The sequence below is a fragment of the Lissotriton helveticus genome, chromosome 3_1 (assembly GCF_964261635.1).
Source record: "Lissotriton helveticus chromosome 3_1, aLisHel1.1, whole genome shotgun sequence".
Taxonomy (NCBI): domain Eukaryota; kingdom Metazoa; phylum Chordata; class Amphibia; order Caudata; family Salamandridae; genus Lissotriton; species Lissotriton helveticus.
Window position 1 is genome coordinate 1,240,652,056 of NC_136061.1, and position 20,528 is coordinate 1,240,672,583.

Genomic DNA, 20,528 nt, shown 5'->3' on the forward strand with positions numbered 1-20,528 from the left:
CTGATTAGGTCATAACGCATGCCATCTAATTAGACAAGCGATATTCCTCCAGCCCCTGATAAGGCATACGGAGTTCTCAAAACAAATCAAACCTACAGCGACCTGGGAAATTCCCATAGCCATTGTTTTGATTTCACCGAGAACTTCAGCAAAAGAATGTGCGAACGAGCCCGTTCATATGACATCCTTATTGACGTATATATGTCCATCCTTACGTCAATCTCGGCACCTTTCAGGTATAAATATTACCGACATTGCCTTAAGCAAACACATGCGGTGGTGACGAGATTGGAGCAGCGAGACGTGCCGAGGAGCCCAGCAGAGAGCGAAGCCCACAGGCGCTGCCCCGCCTTCCTGACGCGCTGAGAACGAGACGCTGCCTTTCTCCTGCTGAGAAATCCAGCTCCGGCGCTTCCAAGCAGCCCTCGCAGGCAGCTGGAATATCAAGACCTGGGATAAGAGATACCAGCCCTCCATCATTCTAGATCTCAGGTACAGAACTGAATAACCCCTTGCAGAGAATTCTTGAGTCAGTCCCTTGGCAAAACAAACTTAACTTAAACTGCTACTTATCTACTCCCGCCCACGTATTAGGCTTAGGTCAGGTACACTGGGGTAGGCGTGGCTAGAAGCACCAGTTGAGTATGATTAGTCAAATGTATATATGTATGTATCTATTTTATCCATTTTAAAGTATCATATGGCTCAGAAACCATATCAATGCTTTTACAGTATTATTTTATAATTCTGTCTTTATTGTATGCACTTTACTTAACTACAAGTATTGCAATAATAGCGATTCATTTCTCTTGTACGAGAAAAGAGACTGATCAATAAATACCGTCTTTTATTGAACACGCCCGTCTCTTCCTTTTCTCTACAATCTGGTGAAACTAAGAATGCACTGAACTGACTGAGTAAAATAAGTTGTCTTTTGTTTTCACACGACTCTAGAGATACACTCTTGATTAGGGGAGAGCAAAGTTGTCATGTTCTATGGTTGTCAGAAACTAAATCCCTTCTTGTCTATCCAGGGAGGTTAAAATCCTCCTTGCCTATTCGAGAAAGTTTATAGTGAACTCTGAGCTAGCTGGCAAACACAAAACTTTAAGTCTAATATCGTCGGTAGAAGACCTAGTTAACCTCTGCCCTAGGTCTATACTATTGAAGATATTATTCCAATGCGCAGAGCCTATTGGGATAATAGGAACTACACTACAGGACCATGGGGAGAGCTTTCTTTAATACATTGGTCATTAATACATTTTTGTCGATCTTGGCCCATTTCAATGAGAAACCATTTAGTTTTTCTACGTGAAGAGACTGCTGGTCCAAAATACTCCAATAAGCTTTCTCTGCCATTGCAGAGAAACTGCTCATTGAGAACAAATTTGGAAAGTGGTCGCTAACTGCGTTCATTATTGTTTCGAGCTTACCTGATCTAGGTGTGATGGTTTTTGACGTAAGTATAAAGTCGATTATACTATTAGCACCCCTTCCATTAAAGGTTCTGGAAAAAGGTACGGGAGGATTGACTATTTCGTTTGCAAAACCCAGATTTGTTGCTGCCATTATTTCATTCATGTGGTCTTCGCCAGTCGTGTGTGAGAAGTGTGTCGGGTTGTTCCCAGCCTCATCCTCAATACCACAGTTTTTGGCCCCACTTTCTTTGCACAGGGTCAAATTGAAGTCACCGCCCCATATTAATGTTACCGATTTTTTAATATGTTTCTGGGGTAGGTCCTCAATTAAAAGGGAAATCTCATTTAAAACATCAGTTAATTCTGATGTGTTGAAGTTGTTGTAGAAGTTTATGATAACAGAGATAGTGGGAGTTTTATGAACCCTCATTAAAACCTGGTAATTGGTACCTAGCTTTAGAACTTCGATTTTGTCAGCGGGGAGGGTATTAGATATAAACGTTATCAAGCCCCCCTTAGCTCTTCCAGATAATGATGGAATGGCTCTTAAAAAATAGGTTTTGTAACCCAGCAAATGAACTGGGGTACATAACCATGTTTCCTGTAGAGCAATAATGTTATGTGATGTTGCTTCTGTACTCCAGTTGCTATTCGCAAATTTATTCTGAGGTCCAGCTACGTTCCAGAAGATGATGTCTAGTATTGAATTCCTGTTATCAACTTCAGATAATAATTTGGAATTCGTTGAAAAAGGTAGTACCTTAGGTGTACTGATTATATGAATCTGTTCAGTCTCTCCCTCCCCTAGTGGGCCTACCCTATCTTGAACTGTCCTGGGACTTCTTGAGTTTGGCATACTTGGTAATGGGCCCTTGGAAGTGTTTAGTGAGTCCAATGTTTTTAATATGCGTGGGACCGTGGGCAGTACGTTGGTGAGTCAATTTACCCCATCCAAACCGGTAAAGGCAGCAAATCTATTTGAGGTCTGGACGTTGAAAGTTGGGCCTCCCAGGGTGCTATGGTGTGGGTTGATTAACCTTGATTGCTGGGGTAGACGTGACCTAGGATAAAAATAACTCAGGTCATGTATCCTGATCCCCTCCCCTCCACTCTCATGATACCAGTCGTTGAGGAACGAGATGACCCTGTGGTCTCTGAAATTGATGATTATCACATCGCCCTGCGTGACTTTGGGCCTCTGTCCTACCCAACCAAGCCTTCTCACGTTTGAAATGTCCCCATTAATGTTGGGTGTTAAGGGTCTGTTGTTCCCTAACCAATATATTACTTTGTTTTTGAGGTCCGAAAACCCTTCAGTTTTCCCTATTTTCAGTTCTGGGACCCTAGTCAGAATTGCTACATAGGGGGCTGCTTCTGGAGGCAGGTCAATCCGTACATTGGAGCCATTTGAATTCCTGATATCTAACTTCTCCCTGACACTTTTTCCACGTATATCCAGTGGATTATTTTAGTGTTCAACAGATCCATTCACCACTGGTGTTTTAGATGTTTTTAGGTCACTCATTGTCTTTGTAGGGGCCGGTGTTTTTTCCGGTAATGGGTGTATCGGTTTTAATGTTTTATTCCCTTTGCTTGCACGATGCAACCCAGATTTTACTGTTAGTGTTACTTTTCTATTGTCTTCTGCTAGACCCTTTAGTAAAGTTGTGTTTGTAGTGATGGCTTCCTCTAATGACCCAAAGTGAGTTGCTAATCTTTTAATTTTTTCCGCAAGGGGCAATATTAGGGATTTTACAAGGATCTCAATATTCCCCATTAAATCGTGGTTTAGGTCTTGGTTTAGGGGGGGGGAATCGGTGTCTGACCTGGAGCTATATTCTCAGTTCCTATACTATGAATAGTCGGGGGATGCCGGGAAGTGTTAGATAGTTTAGCCTGCCTCCCCTTGTGACTATTTCCTCCCCTCTTTCTTTTTGGTGTGGGTCTTTAGATGGTGGTGGGGGTTGAGGGTTGCTCTTTGGGTTAAACATTAAAGGATGAAGTATCAGGGATTCTTCGGGGATTATTTCTAGCACAAGATCTGTATTAGAATCCCTATTGCTATGGGATCTACTGAGTTCCTGTGTTGTTGTAACATCAAGGAATATAGAAGGGACGCTGGTGTCGCTATTTATAGATTTTTCCTTCCCATTGATCGAGTTGGGAGTTGTGGCTTGTTGGAGTAGCCCTAGCGAAGAGCGTCTGTTCTGGAGTTCAGTGGAAAGACGGCGCTCAGCGTTGGCAATCTATTGTGCCAGCTTTGAGGCCGCCCTTGTAATGTACTGATCGATAGTGCCCCTCAAGGAGCCTCCCACTGGGGGTTTCCTTCCCTTAACACCCTTGGCACCCCTTGCGGACATGTTTGGGAACACTCCGGTACTAACTTGCGTTGTAAACTCTGGCAGAATGGTAATACAAGCAACCAGGAGCAATGTTGCCTGCTCGTGGCGCCGTTCGCCATCTTGGGGGTGACTATTGAATCACGCGCCACTTGCCTGAGCGTTCTAGCGCTTTGCAGGAGTTCAGGTGAGCTCCTATTTAAGGCGAGCACTTTTGCTGCTCTGCCTTGGGAAAGGCGCCATTAGGTGCATTCTTGCTGTTGGAATTTCAGCGCGCTGCGCTTGTCTGCATTTTAAAAATCCCGTTTTTGTATTTTGGTTAAAATAATTTTGTATTGCCCTGTTTTTAATCCGCATCTTGTTCTGGCCTTATACTCACACTTTAATTGTGCCCCCACTGCGTTTTGAGCGGAGTCTCTCACCTTCTTGTTGCCTGCTCGTGGCGCCGGTCGCCATCTTGGGGGTGACTATTGAATCACGCGCCACTTGCCTGAGCGTTCTAGCGCTTTGCAGGAGTTCAGGTGAGCTCCTATTTAAAGCTCACACCGCCCGCGCAGCGGTGACGCGCAGCGGTAGCGCCTGACTCGCGCCTGAGTCAAGCCAGAGTCCTGCCCGTCTGCGCTCGTCCGCGCTAAGGACGCGCGGACTGCGGCAGGACCCTGCTGTGTTGCCATCATGATTCTCCAGTATTCCAGCCAGGCCCTTCGCCGGATTGGCTCTAGTGTGCCCATCTGCTCGCACTCTGCTCAGCATCCTCTGTGTGGCCCCCATACCTGCCCATGTGGTTGGTGGGAACTGCCTGCTCCATCTATGGCTCTCAGCCAGGTACCTTTACATCAGAAAAAGGTACTTCCTCCCCCCAGTGCCATTAAACTCTGGCACCTTAATGTCAGGTCTCTGTCGAAACATCACCGAGACATATACGAACTAATCTCGTTGGAAGGCCCTGATGCCTTCTTCATGACTGAGACCTGGCTAGGCGATGAGGATGTGGCTATTGTCAATCTGGCCCTTCCCCCGGGCTATGCTAGCCACACATTAAATCGCAAGGGGAGAGGAGGAGGTATAGCTGTGGCTTTTAAAACCTGCTACACCTGTACCTGGAAGCCCATGGACTTGATTGGTGCTGAGTGTGCCCATTTTTCTATCAATATTGGGCAGACACAAACCCTATCGGGTCTTCTGATATATCGCCCTCCAGGGAGTGACTGTGCTTTCAGGAAAGCTCTTCCTGAGCTGGTCAGCTCTCTGTCTCTGTCTTCCTCCAACATTACCATCATCGGCGATCTCAACATACACTTCGATGCCACGGAGATACAAGTGGTTAGAAGCCTGCTGGACGATCTTGAAGCAGTGCAACTACCCCAACTGGTTCGTCTCCTGACCCATGAGGGTGGTCATATCCTTGACCCGGTTTTTACGAATCTCCAACTGGTTGAGGTCTCTCCCCCTAGACCTATGGGATGGAGTGATCACCATCTCATTGAGCTTTTTGTTCCTATGGTAATGCGTGCCACCGGGAAGCCTGATAAAACATCCTTCAAGCGACCCTGGAAAAAGCTCAAACTGGAGGACTTCCACCGTGTCCTGGCCACCGCTCCTCTGGTTTTGAAGGATGACGTTACAACTGGGTATAACATCTTCTGCGCCTGGATTGCCCAAGCGCTTGATGTACTAATCCCGGCCAGCTGGAGCAGAAATCGTTCTTCTCAGTCTAACCCTTGGTACTCGGAGGCACTTAGGCGGATTAAAGCCACTTGCCGTCAAGCCGAAAGAGCGTGGAGGAAGAACTATGACAGAGATTTAAAGGCGTGTTACCTGACTAAGGTAAAGATATATCATAGGGCTGTTTGTCGGGCTCGGGCTGACTACTATGCCAGAGAGTTCCAGGCGAGTTCCAATCCGTCCAAACTGGTATTTAAAGTCTTGAAGGAGCTCACAGCGAGCAGGCTTCCTGTCACGGAGATCTGCTCCCTTGCTCACTGTGAGTCGTTAGCTGGCTTCTTTGTGGAGAAAGTAAACACCATCTATCGTTCTTTTCCCAAAGTCAACCCTGACAGTACGATTTTTACATTGCGTACCTCACAGTGCTTGGCTTCGCTTCCCATTCCATCGGAACAGGAGTTCAATCTCCTAGCGGCCAAGGTTAAGTCTGGATCACCAGATGACCCTTTGAGACCAGCCCAGTTTTTGGACTCAGCGTCCATTTGCCTTCCACCGATTCAGCAACTGTTGGATCAATCCCTTACCACCGGGCTTGTTCCACCTAGTTGGAAGGCGGCCTGTGTCATGCCCATCATAAAGAAGTCGGGGCTGGATCCAGTGAAGCCGGAGAGTTATCGACCTATCTCCCTTCTTCCATGGGTGACTAAGATCACAGAGGCTCATGTGAATAACATCTTATCAAAACATTTGACCTCTGCACACCTACTGGATCCTACTCAGAATGGCTTTAGATCTGGGCACAGTACAGAGACAGCACTCCTATATATGGTTGAACATCTCCGCTCTGTACTGGATGCAGGTCAAACGGCGGCACTGATCTTATTAGATCTGAGTGCCGCCTTTGACACTGTATCCCACACCATTCTTATCCGCAGACTTGGTGAGGCTGGCATAACAGGCAAGGCGCTGGATTGGTTCCAATCGTTCCTTTCGGAACGATCATTTCAGGTAGTAGTGCCACCGTTCAGATCTAAACCTCATGCCATCACTCAAGGAGTTCCGCAGGGTTCGGCGCTGAGCCCCACTCTCTTCAACTTATACGTCCAACCTTTGGCGGCGGTTGCGAAGAGTTGGGGTCTCACTATGGTATCATACGCCGATGATACCCAGTTGGCGGTGGTTCTTGATGGGGACTCTGACCAATTGGCATCAAACTTTGCGGATGGTTTGAGGGCTGTTGCTGGCTGGCTTACTACCAACTGCTTACAGCTCAACGCCCTCAAAACTGAGGTGATGGTTCTGGGAAAACATCCTGATCTGTGGGGCGCGAGCTGGTGGCCTAATGAGCTGGGACCTCCCCCTAGACCAGTCTCTGAACTAAAAAATCTTGGCATCTGGTTGGATTCTAAACTAACCTTCTCGTGTCATACGAAGAAGGTGGCATCTACATGCTTTGGCATTCTTCGTGGTTTGAGGCCTATCCTCAAATTTTTTGATGCCTCCACTCGCCAGATGGTGATTCAAGCTAGTGTGTCATCAAGGCTTGATTACGCGAGTTCACTGTTCCTGGGCGCCAATCAGGCGGAGGTCCTGCGACTCCAACGGGTTCAGAACGCAGCCGCCAGGGCTCTGGTAGGCCTACCACGCTTCTGCTCTGCCCGCAGTACAATCTTTAAATTACACTGGCTGCCGGTAATCAGACGCATAGAGTTTAAGACTTAGTGCTTCGCGTTCAAAATCCTTAAAACAGACAGCCCTACGATCCTCCAGCACCTCTTGACTCTGTACACTCCCTCACGTAGCCTTCGTTCGGCAGGTCAAAATCTAGCACTTGTTCCGCGCTTCCAAAAATGCAGATTAGGCGGCCGTTCTTTCACTGTGCTGGCCTCTAAGCTTTGGAACGCGCTTCCTGTGCATATTCGATCTTTAGAAGATCTTCTTGTTTTTAGAAAAGCTGTTAAAACATATCTCTTCCCTCTGCCTTATTAAAACTTCCCTATTCTCTCTTTTCTGTTAGTTATGTGACTTTCTCAGTTATAGCGCCGGGACGCCCCTTTGCTGGGGCAGCTGTGCGCTCAAAAATCAAATTAACATAACATAACATAACATAACATGTTGCGTGGATCAGTAAATTCTAGTACCGAAGTTCAATGTACCTTTATTTTTTTGCAGAGACTCTGGTATTCTGGGTCGAAGATGTAAGGGACCGTGCCTGGCCTGGCCTCCTCCGGCCTCTGAGGGCCACAGAGGGCCCACCCTTTGCCCGGGCTTAGCCCGGCATGTCCTGCGCACGTTCCCGTGACGCGGGGGCTGCAGGCTCTTTATAGCGCCTCCGGGCGCAGGGATGACGGCGTCAAGGAGCGCCAAGCAGCGCCGCAAAGAATGCTGAGTAGGCGAGTCCTCCACTCGGCGACCGCAGATGACAGGAAAGACTCGCAGGTAGAGGGTCCCAAAGAAAGCAGCAACCAGCAGTGTAGAGGGTAAGAAGTAGCCCCAAATTGTCACAATTACCTATCTGACTAGTTTATCAACTCTGCTACCTTCAATGACTATTTGGGGGTTCGTTTTAACAAGAATCGTCACACCTCTTATGGTTAATTGGTGGTCTGTGCATATTACTTTCTGAATCCATCTTCTGGACCTAAAAATCTCCATAGTTTCCTTGTCTGTTAACTGAGTCTCTTGTAGGATTATGATCTGAGCAGAGGCATCCTTTATATACTGTAAAACTCTTTCCCTTCTCTGATTCCCTCTAAGACCATTAACATTCCAAGACTGTACCTCTATATGAACCTCCCTAGTGGTACTCATGTTCTAATCCTCACTCTCATCACTCCCCTATGGACAGAGTTCCAGGGCATTAAAAGAGGACAACACATTTTTTGTATTTTTTCCCTTTGCTCCCCCACCCATGACTGTGCACCCCCCTTTCCCTCTCTTGGAAACCCCCCCTCTTCTTTTTTCTTCGTGGCCTTTGCCTGAGCAGACTTCCCTAGTTTCGAGATCTATAAGACAAACGTTACTCAGTGCATGAACAAAAAAGAAGCAAAAATGTCAAAAGATAACTTTACTCAAAATAGACAACGCTACTTGTGGCCACAAATGAGATAAAAAATGAAAAGGCAGAGCTATAGACCATATACCCATAAGTCTGTAGGGATATCAAATAGGGGCTAAAGACTATAGGAAAGTTACCAAGCCAGGGCTAAAACCATTCTCTACTTTCTATTTTGCATTAGAGTCTGATATTAATTTGAGAAATGCTTTGGCTTCCTCTACATTTCGAAAAGTTTGCATTTTATTATTATTCATAACCCTCAATCTAGCAGAGAATCTTAATTGCGCCGTCGCCCCCCATTTCCTGAATTTGTTATTGGCTTGTTATCAGATCTTATTTCTTTTCGTAAAGGCCTTAAGACATGGCTTTTCTCATGCTGCTAGACCTATGTTATGTTCTCGAGGCAATCAGTACTAAGCGCCAGGACACCCTAGGGTAATCGCGCGCTCTACAAGTATTAATAACATAACATAACATTGGGGAGATATCAGATCTGATATCAAAGACCATCCCATCTACTGATATGCTTTTCTGCTTTAAAGCTTTTGAAAGCATTTCTTCCTTTATTTTATAGGTAAGAAAATGAACTAGTATTCTCCTGGGTTTTGATTTCCTTGCGTTAGGCCTGAAGGGGTCTCTATAGACTCTCTGTATATCTTTAATCAAGTCTTCTTCCAAACATTCTACGTGTACACTTTGTTTAATCAATCGCGCCACAAAACCTTGATATATTCTCCTTCAGACCCTTACGAAACTCTTAGAATATGAAGATTGTTTCTTCTCTGATTGTTCTCCATTGATTCTAACTTTTCCTTTAGCATAGCCTCATTCCCCTTTAAGATTGTGATCTCCTTTGAATTTGCCTCAGACTTCTCTTCTAATTCTCTTACTGCGCATCCCAATTGCGACGTCCTAGCCATAATATCATCCAATTTTTTATCCAAACTGTCGCAGGATGCTCTAATCTCTTTTTGATTTATTTCAGAAGTCTCAAATCTATTCTTTACCTCCATAGTTAGTATTTGGATGAGGTCTGTAACTGATTGCGGTTGTGTCAGCGGTTGTGTCAGCTCTTGAAAATTATGTTGCAGTTGAGTACCATCTATGTCACCCGAAGGCTCCACATCTATGCTGAACTGTGCTCCTGGTGATATTTTACTACTTAGTGCCTCTGTTTGGGAGGGCTGCATATTCATTTTGCCGGTGGGGAGGAGAGCTCCTACGTCTACCTGTACTGATATTTGCTTTGCTCGAGGAGCTAAGAATAAGGGCCCTTAGTTTGGAAAGAAAGGGCGGACCTAATTCAGTGGTTTTCTAACTGGCTTTACTTTGAGCCCTTGAAGCACACTTTGCATTCTTTCCAACCTCCAGCCTTCTCAAATTGTAGCCACTGGACAGAGCAATTTTCCCTCTTGGTTCGCTTGGTTCTCCCAGCTATGCCACCCTGAAATCACTGTTAACTTGTTTATGTGACCCTGTTTTCCCCTCAGAGGGCACAATGTTTAGTCCAGCAACACTAAAAACAAATTATTTCCTCACCACAGCAGCATTAGCACCACAGCAGAATTAGCACCATTAGCGTTTCTCTCCCCAACAAGATTTAGCCCCATAGACTGTTTCCCTACCTTTGGCGCTATGTGGAAAAAAGACCTCCCTGCCTCTGCCACCATCAGAGCCTTTTGTTCTGACTCTGACAGAGGTATGCCGGAACCCGAGCTCCCGGCACCTGTGCTGTCTCTGCCCAAGCCTGATCCACGAGCCCCGGTTGGGGCTCCGTGCAATCGCTTTCTGGCCCCTGCAGAGCTCCTGCGCAGCACGGGACCAGCAGGAGTCCCGGACAAACAACTTCAGGGGCTCCACAAGATCACCTACCTCCCCAGGGGTCTCGCTCAAAGAGAGAACATAGGGGCAATCAGCAACGGCAGATTCCAGGTGAGCGCCGCTTCTTCTTTTGCATCTGTCAGTATCTCCTCACCTTTGCGCATTAATCTGCGTTGCTTTTTTGTTGAACATTAAATATGACCACCACTTCAATTCATCTATCCAAATCCACTGAGGCCTTATAGAGAGCTTCGGTTACATCTCACTCCTTCGGGAACCTATGGGACTGAGCTTCAACCGGCCCCCATGTTTTCCCCTTACCCAGCCCCAAATAAGGAATGCTATTAAAGCTGGGAAAATTAATGAAGCTGCAGGGCCAGATGATATCCCTGCTGAGATATATAAAAAGTTGGAGAGCTGTTTAGTCCTGGTAATGGGTAGATTGTTCACGGAGATTTTTGAGGGTGGAAAGGATATCCCACAATCTTGGAATGACGCCATCATTACTCTGATCCTCAAGCCAGATAAACCATCTAACTGTTGTGACTCCTACAGACCCATCTCATTACTGAACTCAGACTATAAAATCTTTACAAAAGTGTTAGCAGATGGGCTGAGTGGAGTATTGGATGTGATATTAAACTAGGATCAGAATGGTTTTATGCGTGGTAGGGGAATTAAAGATCTCACCTACAACCTAATTGGCGCGGTGGACATAGCAACCACTTTTAAAATACCTTGAGCTGCAATTACCATGGATACAACAAAAACATTTCACCGGGTTAACTGGTCATTTTTGCAAGACATTTTTCAACTCTCTAACTTAGGGGATAATTTCTGCAGGGCAATAGCTCTTACATACAAGAATCCCACGGCCAGAGTTTTAGTGAATGGAAATATCTCCAGTAGTTTTAATATCTATAGGGGGACTAGACAGGGATGTCCTCTATCTCCTCTGCTTTTTAACTTGTACAATGAGCCGCTGGACGAAAAGATAAGATGTCACGAGGGCATACAGCCTTTTAGCTATCAGGAATGGGTGAAAAAAGTAGGTCTGTACGCAGATGATTTAGTAGTGTGCACCTCAGACCTTAATATAGCATTACCAGCAGTTTATGATCTGGCAGAACGGTATGGGCAGCTCTCTGGGTATGAGATTAATGAAAACAAAACGGTGTTTATGAAATTGAATATTAACTCACAATTAAATTGTGTTAAGGAAGAGATGAGGTATCTAGGATTCAAATTGTGCAGAAACTAGAGCAAATCCCTGAAGTTAACTATCAAAAGGTGAATAAGGCGATAGGGAAACTCTTACTTAGTTGGTCCCATCTCCCGTTAACAATTTATGTAAATCTAGTGAAAATGGCAATTCTGCCTAAGTTTACCTTTCTGTTCCAAAATATTCCAATGACTTTTAAAGAAATTTGGCTAAAAAAAATCGCAATCAAAGATTAATAGCTTTATTTGGGCGTCGAAAGGGACCAGGATTGCCTGGAAAAAAACTCAGGCGGCAACATGATAAAGAAGGCCTACGATTACCAGATTTGTCTTATTATGCCAGGGCTTTCTTATTAAAAGGAGGAAAATGTATATTAAGTAAACCAAACAGCTCAGATATTGGAAGGATGTTTAAAGCTATGTTATCTGAGGTACAAGGGGGTGAGCATGAGTTCATACAAAAATATGGAGAACCACGATATTTTAAAAAGGTGCGATTAAAGACCCTGCAGAGCTTTGCAACAATTTGGTTTAACATCAGGAGAGAAGTCAACATAAGCTATTATAGTGAACTTGCCCCAGTTTGGGATTCTCCGAGGTCCCCAGAATGGTCAAAAGACAGTCTGGCACGTCCTCCAATTTGCGGGGAGAGCAGCCGACAAATTTAAGGCAAGTATCTTGTAACATGCTATACTCCACAGTACGTGCTGCAAAATTAAGGCGGAACGACCATTTTTGTCTTCACAGAGTCTACTGGACGCCATATAAGTTGGCAAAATTTGCGAAAGGTGTTACACCAAAATGTCCCAAATGCAGGGAGGAAAGAAGTAATGATGAACATATGTTCTTGGAATGCCCGGCACTACAAGACTTTTGGAGGGATGTAAGTGATATAGTGTGTGTAATACTCGGATTGCAACTCCAGGTAAGCATACTTCTTGTATTCTTTGGGCTACTGGAGAACCATGACTCTCTCACTCAAAACACTAAAAAACTAATTTTCTATTTAGTGTTGTTGGCTTTCAGGGAAATATGCAAAACATGGATTAAAGCTATACCCCCAAACAAAGCAGAATGGTTATCTTCAATAAAATATATAGTCACGTTAGAAAGAGTTTTAAAGGGTAGCCGAAATAAGTTCTGGCTCCCTTTTGAGAAGTGGGTAAATGACGGTGTGAATATACAATAATAGTCCTATGATTAGGCCTTTATACCATGTTTGCTTGTTCACCCTGGTGGTGGCTGATGAGAGGGTCTGGTTGTTGACAAGGCTACCTATGATCCGAGTATGAGAAGCAAGGTATAGAGTGTTCCAACTTAGGTGAAATAAACAACAGGGCTCCAGATGGTATTATTTTCAGGGAGACTCCGGAGATTGATACTTATACCTTTTGCTGACCTGGGCTAATGAGGACAAAAAAAACATTCTAAGTAAATTCTGGCATCTTCTTTTAGTCATTTCAGGTTGTATCAACATGGTGACCGTTTTTTCTACACAATAGCATAGTGCATCATTGATTAACACATAGTGTACCTTTAGTCAATGACTGCATTTTAATCCTTATAGGTGGACCCTATATGGAGCAATGAAGCTAGTGGATTTTACTTACTGGTACTACGTTGAAAGAGCACATGGACAATAATCAAGGTACGTGAGATAGGGGTAACGCTGGTCGGTTCACAGCCTACTGTCAGTATTTGGTGTTATGAACACGCGCCACATTCTTGCCTATTCTTCTTTTATGTATTTATACTTGGGACTGATTTCTAATACAGGCAGCAATGTGTGGTTACCATAACCCCTTACGATATTTTTCTTTTCTGTTTGATTATGATTTTGAGGACAGTACTCACCCTTCATTTTATGACCAGTTGGAGATTGGATTGTTTATTATGCATATTCCATTGCCGTGATGTGTGGTTACTTTAACCTCATGCCTGAATGTTATTTTGTTTGTTTATTCGATTGTAAATTTGAATATAGTATTTGTCCTGAATAAGACGATTAGTTAAAGATTGGTTTGATTATTTAGAATGCACATTCTTTTTTCGGTGAAGAGAGGTTTTGAACTATGCAAATGTATTTGTGGGTATACGTTTCAGACTGCTATTGGTTTCACTATAACGTAAGGTGTATACATAAACGTAGTGGTGATTGTGGATCGCCCTGTTTTTGGTGTTTGTTTTTTATTTTTTTAGATATAGTTCTTTTTACTATAATTTTTCTTTTTTTGTACATCTTTGATTTATTTGGGTTTATATACCTTTATTTTTTTGGGATTAATTACATAAAATATATGTAGGTTCCCGTGGCGTTATTCATTATCATACATTATGACTGCCTGAGACGTGGAGAGTGATGAAACAGTTCATATTGGTTTATATATAGATACCGTGAAACATTGGATGAACTACACATATTCATTCTATATATATCCAGACACATTAGCAATCTACACTATTAAGGTGAGAATCTTTGCTATTCTACTCCATTTTTTATTTTGAGGAATATTATATATCACCATTATTTATGGTCTTCTAATGAGTAGAGTTTTTTGCTCTCTTCTCTTTGCACCATCTTAAATATATTTATATATAACACTCAACATACCATTATGATAATAGGGTACTTTGTAAATATCATATGATCCTTATAATGGATCTGTATTGATTGTACATGAAGCACTTTATAAACTTCTAATAGGTTTTAAATAATTATAAACTGAATTATTACTGACCATGTATTTATATAATCTTGAGATATGTCTAAATGCATATATGATGTCTAAGGTGTTTAAATACACGTTTGGTTTACAAATTATTAGTTCGTCACTTTATGTTTGTCTGTATTACTGTTTTTTGTCGATGTATTGATATGTGTCCTCGGTCTTACAATCAGAAGTATGTATTATGTCCACAGTAGATACTTATGAGTGCCATTTCATATTTTGTTGTGATGTTATTTTATTATTGTTGTAATGACTTTTTATTTTGTACGGCTATGTTGTGTGTTGTATTTGTACATATGTTTGATTTGTGTCCTTTGTCCTTTTTAAGTTAATTTCAGCCCTGATGAAGTTCTAAATTCAATTGGAACGAAACGCGTTGGCTGGATGTTGTGTTCTATTTTGATTTAAGACAAAATAATAAGATATAATAAACATTTGGGGGCATATTATCAAGCCCCTTATCGCCGTGTTATCAGGACTTTTCTGCCGATAACGCAGCGATATTTCCATCGCCCTATTATCAAGGCAGCGTTAAGGCAATTAACGTGGCTTAAAGCCACGTTAATTGGCTTAACAATGCCGTGGTAATAGGGCCCCTTTCATGATAAACTTATCGTGAAAGGGGGCATGCAGTGGCTGTGGCGGTGGGCGTTCCACCGCAACACCCATTCACTTAGACGCTGCCACCTATTATCAAGCTTGGTGATAATAGGTGGCAGCACTGAACTTAAGACCAGAAAAATCCTGGTCTTAAGGTGGGGAAACGAGGAGAAATGCTTCATTTCTCCTCGTTTTTGCTTTTTCCATGTGTGCTGCCTTATGCAGCACACATGGAAAAAGCAAAATGCCAAGGTTTCTTAATGTACAGTAAGGTGTCCCTTCCTGTACATAAACAAACCTCTTTCTGTACATAAACAAACCTTCCTGCTCGCAGACACCCTTGCACTCTGGTGCAAGGGGGCCTGCGCTGGCGATAAATTGTAAAAGTTATCGCCATCGCAGGCGGAAAAGCTAGGTTGCATCATATCCTTGGTTATATGGTGCAGCCTAGCGTTTCTGAAGTGGCGAAGAGAGGCGTTAAGCCAAGACGGCCAACGCCTCTCTATGCCACTTTGTTGATAATATTCCCTTGGGTGTTTGATTAAACATATTGGATTCCTTATTGGACTCCTATCGGTGCACCTCTCCATTTGCTATCAACCTTCAGTGCACATGTCGGTTTGGCCATCTTGAGATGGCCAGCCAAACCCACATGCAGACTTAAGGCAGTACACACCACCGCCCTCCCCTCAGTGCTTGTCATTCCCCCTGTCCCCACCCCCAAGACTCAGCACATGTAGAAGAGAAATCAACAATAATAAAAAATGGGTTTAAAACATGTTTTAGTTTTCAAGTTTTAGAGGGTGCTAGTGGGAGGGGAGGGAGATGCTCTTCCGCCGTAGTGGAATAGCCACCCCACTCTTGTCCAATCCATTTCCAGCAAAGAGATCACATAATCATGTAAAGGACCTTTGTTACAACAACTAGTGCATGGTCGGTAGGTCTGCTTTAATTGCATCAGTTAAAAGTGCCAACCCTGAGGTTAAAGCTGCAAGACACACAAATACAAGTATAGTGACTACATGAAGAGCCAGGTGGGAATATGCCTGATGGCAGGAATTACTTGTAACAGCTAGAGCAAGGGCACAGTGGACATATTATCACATTATTGCCTCAAGGAAGAACCTAAGCTGTATAAGACCTGAATGTTATATTACTGAGGTTGTGTTATGCACCCACTTGTCATTATTACATTTCGTATCCAAGGTGACTTCGAGCTCTTTGATTCTCTCTACTGGGACAGAGCATATTTAACCCTTCACATTGAAGGAAATTATGGTAGCAATGAATAGGCAAAGAAAGGGCCTCCTGGCCTAGATAAGATTCCTGCTGACCTATATAAATCAGACTCTCATACCACGCTGCCGGTACATTACTTTCTTGAGCATTGCAGTCCTAAATAGATCAGCAGTGCCTGCATCTTGGTTCGTGGTCAAAATGGTCCCTCTTTTCAGGAAAGGTGACAGACATAACCTAGCAAATTATCAAACAATTAGCTTCCTCGACAAAATCCAAAAAGTGTGTCTGTGTGTTCTATTGTCTAGACTCAAAAACTAGGTGAGGGTAAAGAGATCCTGTCCCATTGAAATTCCGTCTGCTTACAGTGTCGTAAACCATCTGCAGAGGATAAAGTGCAACACGTTGGCAGTCAAAACAATTACATAAACATACATATAAACCATTCAGGCAATATTTCTTCTAATGGAGGATGCAAAAAAATGAAATTTCGCGCAGTTTACTCACGCGATTTGTGGCAGGTTTTCTTGCAGCAAATCCTGGGAGCAAATATTTAAGATGAGACTTGCACCCTAAATTGTGAGTGGCAGTAGCGTAACCAGCGTGTCATGGGCCTAGTGCAAGTAATGGGCCACTCTGGTTGCTGTTTGAATTATAAAATACAGCAATAATCAGGGCTCAACGGGCCCCTCAGGACTCTGGGTCCCGGTGCCACTGCAACTGCTGTACCAATGGAAGTCACACAGCTGAGAGGGAGGAGGGGATGGGTTTAGGAGTTTGCATCTGAAACAGAATTAGCATCACAGTTGTAACTAAAAACTTGGACCCGAGAAATGTACAGCTGAAACATAACAGTGCGGGAGTGCGAGGGAATGGACTTTAAACAAGCATTGGAAATGCAATAGGTCTCGCAGCATTAGAGTTAGTGCTTTTAGAATTGTTTATGGGTTTTTTTTGTAAATCTTTAGCATTTTTGTTTCCTGTAGGCAATGCTAAAGAATTACAAAGAAAAAAAGCCATAAACAAATGTAAAAGCTCTAACTCAAATGCTCCGAGACCTATTGCACTGTGTGAGGGTGAGGGGTTGAGGGTGAGTGAGGGTGAGGGTGAGTGAGAGTGAGGGTGAGTGAGGGTGAGGGTGGGTGAGGGTGAGTGAGGGTGAGTGAGTGAGGGTGAGTGAGGGGTTGAGGGTGAGTGAGAGTGAGGGTGAGTGAGGGTGAGTGAGAGTGAGGGTGAGTGAGGGTGAGTGAGGGTGAGGGTGAGTGAGGGTCCTGACCAGACAGTGGATGTAGGTGGATAAGTAAATAGAGTGGAATCATAAAATGGGGAGCACAGTTGCTTTACGACTGGTTAGCATGAGTAAAGTGCACAGAATTTTACAGCCAGCAAAAACAGAGCAACAATCTGGAGTACACCACACAATAGATGGTTATTCCCTACATCGACCCTATAAGTATCAAACAAGTGATTAGTAGCACTATATGCATAAAAAAAATACAGCAGTGCAGTGCGCTTTCTACAAGAATTTGTTTTGTAATTTCTTTTTAAAACAGCTTTTCCCTTCCACTCTGGAAATTTCTGACCAACAACCCATCGGACAAAATTTAAAAATTTACTTTTGAAGTTTGTATTCAGCACTATATTAACATGGGATGCTGGATATAGCACGCACAATGAAAATGGCTTAAAACTGTACATCAAATTTAACAAAATTTAACATGAACCTAGAATCTACCGAGGCTGTGCCTCAAAAAGGTGAAAAGTGACTTAGAAATAATGTGGGTGCGTGCAGACAGAACAAAGTCATATTCAGCGAATGCGCGGAAAACACAACAGAACGTACATCATGCACAAAGCTATCATGAATACATATTCGGATGCTTTGCGAACCAAACAGGACGCACAGTAAATTGTCAAAAAAGTCAGTACAAAGCTCAATTCCTTATCCATCGCAGACTAGTGAACCTGATTGAGCTAGCGCTATTAAGCAATAATGATGGTATTGCGCGCTATACAAATGCCAGTTACAAACTGGTCTCAAATGTACTTTCACACAGCTGAATGCGCATGGATGAGAAGAGTACTTCCAAAGCTCTAGGAGAGGCCTGGTAAGAACAAATTAAGAAGTCATTTACAGAAAGGTCATTTATGCATAGAAAAGCCTCCCAGAAGGAACTGTAGTGGTTACATCAGTAACAGAAAAAAAACAAGACAGACACAGGAGGTTAATCATAGCAAAACAACAAAAAAAGCAACCGCAATAGTAAAGAGGCCTGCATCTCCAAGTCGATTGTCAAAACCTGACTTCAGCTGCGAGGAAACCCCTCCACTCGATAGAACAGTCACCAAGTCAACAGGCATTGGAAAACCAATAGGCTTCACCGGTCAATGGCTTTACCTGAAGTTTTGGCATTGCTAAAGTCTTCCGCTGATGTTGTTCCTCCTTTGTCAAAAAAAGAAAAGAAAAACAAACAAGCTCTCGGCATTGCGTGGCGGGAGGGGGCGGGGGGAACGTCGAGGGCAGGCAGGATGACTCAGGGGAGGGGGCGGAGCGGGGCAGAGCGGCATGTGGGTGTGAAGAAGCCGGGCCTTTGAAGTGAAGCTAAGCTTCACTTCAAAGGTGTCGGAGGAATGCGGGCGGCTGTGCACGCGCTTTTAAGCTCAATGCACATGCGCATTGAGCTTAAAAGTCACGGGCACTGCAAGGAATCGCCACGATTCCTTGCAAGTTAGATAAAGAGTCGATGAGCCCCTATAGTCTCGCTTGCTCGATGCGCATGCGCATCGACAGGCGAGACCTAAAAAACCTCAGAGCTTGTGTAAAATAGCGTGGTGGGCTAGGCCCCTGCTGCTTTTATCTTGTACAACCTGCAAGTTATCAGTTTGGAACACAGCAGACCCTCGCTACCCTACGATTATGAGATAGTAATTGTGATTGGTCTGGTGCAATAGTAATCAAGTACAATCAGCATTTTTTATTCCTGTTTTGAGAGCGCTGAGATTCCTGGGATATTTTTTACAGTTTGAAGGAAAAGACAAAAAGTAAATGGGAAGAAATAAAGATTAGTAGATAGTAAGGGGGAGAAACGGAGATTGTGGGAAGGAAAAGTGGAAGCAAGAGAGCAGGGAGGGAAAAAAGGTGAAAAGAAATAGAGTTAGGCATTGTGAAAAGAAGGATGAAATGTGAACAAGCCTAAGCCAGCAGCAAATGTAGTTATAGGTGCAGCAGTAATGAGAACCAATCAGCGCCCGCGCTGCCCTTGGGCACATTTGAAGGCACAAAAATGAGAAACTCGGAAGCCAAGTCATTGCCTCGTAACATTGTCCTCTTTCTATTGGTGATGACGGCTGGGTAACTGACGCAGGGACTGAAACTTCTACTATTTGGATTTGTAGGTCGCACATACCCGTGTACACAGTCGCCATGTTGGGATGGTATCTACCGGAAGTGCCTGGGTGGCGAGTGAAAGGTAACTATTGAGTTAGTGAACTCTCGCCACTGGCGGTTAGTTACCGACTGACCTCAAGCTGCCTGCGAGTGAGAAAGCTTGTGAAAACCATGTGCGGCTTGTCAGGTTTTGGCGCCCTTGAATGCTGCAGGGATGTCCCAGGGACTGCTATGAAGTGGTAGCAAATTACGTCAATGTGGCTGCAGCCTGGCGAGTACTGTCGGGATGCTGCATGCTACGGTTTTCTGGTGTGTTGTCCCATATCTATCGCATGCTTGGCGCAGACCTAGCACTCAGGGGGGGAGGGGGGGAGTGCCAGTCTCTCATTAGTTATTTTAAAAAAATAGATAAAAAACATTCCCAGGCGCTCTGGAGTAGAGCCGTCCTTGTAAGCACATTGGAAGACTGTAAGCAGCGTGGAAGGAGTCTCCATCCAGCTTCACGCTGGAGAACAGGGGGGGGCTCACCTCAATCTTGGAAGTAGGGCACCTGGCAATTCGCCCCCCCCGCAGGGTGATATGAGCGCACACATGGCCCTAGCACCGTACAGTGCCTCGAAGCGGCGTATTAGGTAAGGGCGCAATTTACAGCAGGGTCAAGGATCGCACTCGGCATGCAGGAGTGGGCGCCAGCAAGCTGGAGTTGGAGACTGCTGCCCTGACATGGGAGCTCCAAGCAGCCGAACAGGATGATTCAGGTGCTGTCCCCAGTCTCAATTCTTGGGGGGTCGCCCAATTTGACTCTGTGGAGTTGCGGGCGCCCCACCGCACGTACCTCCGTGCAGGACTTGGGAGCAAGGCTCCTGGTCTCCAGATCTGAGTAACGCCTCTCTCAGCCGCGCGAGTCGCATCTGCCTGGCGGTTCCAGCGGGGTGAGCGGGCCGTGTCCAAGTCACCACCGCATGTCCGCTGGGTCCGCAGCTGTGCACAGCGGTCAGTGCATATCGTGGACAGGAGCGCTTCGTCATGGGTCCACCAATAGCCGTTAAC